We start from the raw sequence: 2,453 nt of genomic DNA, 5'->3' as shown, positions 1-2,453 counted from the left end.
GGAGGAAAAATATCACTCTGGAGCCCCACCGGTGCCCGACCGCTCACAGGAGAGCTCGGGGGGGATGAAGGACGTGCCTGGCGTGGGGCAGCTCGCTCAGAGGGATGCTGCTGCCTCTAACCTGCATCCCTTGGGCCAGGCTCCATCTCATGAGTCAAGGAGGGTGTTAAACACCCACTCCCCAGGGCTTAGCAAACCTTAGAAGGATGGAAATTATTTTTTTTAGCTTTGCTTTGTGAGCAAAGACCAAGGGCAGCCTTTTCTGAAGGACTCGGGGCTCATCTCCCTGGGCTGGTGGTGGGTGATGCTGCCTCCCTCTGCCTCCTTCTGCCTCCCTCTGCCTCCCTCTGCCTCCTTCTGCCTCCCTCTGCCTTCCTCTGCCTCCCTCTGCCTTCCTCTGCCTCCTTCTGCCTCCCTCTGCCTCCCTCGGCCTCCCTCCGCAGGGTTTTCTAGCACTGAGCTGCTCATCTGGGCTCCAACCAGGTGGACCAACCTGAACATGGGAAACAGGTTGTGCTCTCACTCCTTTCCTATTTTTCCGCAGCCCTGGAGGAAGGCTTGGCCGGAGGCAGAGGCGATGGCATTTTGGGTCCTCACCTACCCCAAGAGCATCTCGGATACAGACTGCATCCAAGGGCTGGAGCCAAGGACCCCCAGCACTGGGAGAGCTCATGGAGAAGCACGACGGTGCTGGGGGACGATTTCCACACCAGCAAAACACGAGAAGATGATATTCCACGTTGCTCTAGCTTGGCTCCAGCAGAGAAATCTGGTGTTTGAGCTCTGAACCCACGGAGATGTAACACCTCGGAGCCAGAATCCTTCATCTGAGTCCCCAGGATTGAGAGAAAAACCACACACACACCGCCCCCTCAAATCCCACTGCCTTTGGGATGCGGTTGGACAATGCCCACTCAAGGAGTGAGGCTGGAAGGCAGGGATGAGGATACGGGAACGGGGGAAAAAGCTATTGCTTAGGATCAATTCAGATGGTGGTGGGGAAAAAATAAATTGCTTAAGATAAATTGAGACGGAGTTTATATGGTTCAAGGACTGGATGCCAGGACAGAAACCCCAGACCAGCTGAAACGAGGCTTTTCTACTCCTCTCTCCCCAAACCACCCAGTTTCCAGCCGCCTCCTGATTAAACTGGGTATGATATCTCCAGCACCTCATCCCACCGTGTCTGGGGTAACGTGGAGAAGATGGTTTGGTGAAGTCAAGAGTAAATCCCCGAACTCTGCCCCAGGGGGATGTAAACCCCCACCTGCCACTAACACATCCTGGAGGGGAACCATCCTCACGTTTTCTTCCCAAAGATGCCTTTATGCTGATGCGTTGTTTCCCTAAAGATGTCTTTCAAGCAAATATTTCATGGAATTATTCAAAATATTTTGGAGGTTCAGCTGAAGCCATGGAAAAAGCCCAAGACTCCCATTAATGAAACGATCCCTGGATGGGAGCAGAGCTGGGTCGGGATCCCAACGTGAGATAATCCCACAAACCAGGTCATCCGTGGCTGGGGAAGCGCCGGATGGGTGTGGGGATGCTTGGCAGCACTGGGCACCGTCCGAGGGCATCTCAATGCAGCATTTCCATGCTGCTGGCGCCTGTCTGGTGCAGGAGCTCTGCCAGCTGAGTCTGCAAAACCCTTCTGAAAACCCTGAGCTGTTGCAGCTGCATCTTTGGCAAGAGCATCTCTGGTCCTTCGTACCAGAGGGGCTGAACTTCCTACCTCCTAACTGGCAAATAAAAAAAATTCAAAAAAAAAAAAAAAGGCAAGTGATGATTTTGGATGCACAGCCTTAAAAAAAGGGATGTGGCAAATACCTGACGTGGCAATCAAGTCACTGGAGGTCCCTCAGATTGCTCATGAAAAGATAAAACCTCCTCGTAACGCAGCACAAGGCATCATGTCAGGGCTGCAGAAGGAGATGTGCCACCTCCGGGCTCAAGCGCTGCAGGATCAGACCCGCAGCAGCCAGAGGGATTTGCTCTGAGCAGCTTCTTTCCTAGGACACGGGCATTTCTGAACAGGCTTTTGATTCCTTTCCTTCTTTTGGAAAAAGCACGTGTGCAGAGTGCTACGGGGCAGGGAAAAAAGAAACCGCTCGAAGACAAATCCCGAGCGATCCGTCTCATTTTCCACGGCCCTTGCTAGCTCCCCTCCAGCCAGCTTTCTCCCCCTGCCATCCCCCGTTATTTATGAAACCCTGGATCCTTCCGAGGCATCTACCAACTCCCAAATATCTGCAAACACCCACCGGAGCTCAGCTGCAGACACCAGGGCCCCAGCGCTCTCCGAATAAGACAGCACCACTAAAAACAAACCTCTTGTTTTTTTTTTTCCCCCTCCCCTCCCTGCGGTTCAACCCGAGACAGAAGGGCAGCTGTGCTGTAAGCCAATCTCGCTAGCGAGGGCTGCAGGCTGTCATACCAGCCAGGCCATTCCA

At 53.5% G+C, this 2,453-nt stretch overlaps 1 protein-coding gene across 1 annotated transcript in view; it reads right to left on the bottom strand.

Moving 5' to 3' along the window:
• Positions 1–2,453, bottom strand: part of LOC104466853 (nuclear receptor coactivator 1-like) — a gene marked incomplete at its 3' end in the record, with an annotated part of 14,566 nt that overhangs the window by 4,957 nt on the left and 7,156 nt on the right. The gene's annotated exons all lie outside the window — the stretch shown is intronic.

This window comes from Pterocles gutturalis, unplaced genomic scaffold (genome assembly GCF_000699245.1).
Source record: "Pterocles gutturalis isolate BGI_N339 unplaced genomic scaffold, ASM69924v1 scaffold15229, whole genome shotgun sequence".
NCBI lineage: Eukaryota > Metazoa > Chordata > Aves > Pterocliformes > Pteroclidae > Pterocles > Pterocles gutturalis.
The sequence above is the reverse complement of the archived record's forward strand: the minus strand, read 5'-3'. Positions and strand labels throughout refer to the sequence as shown.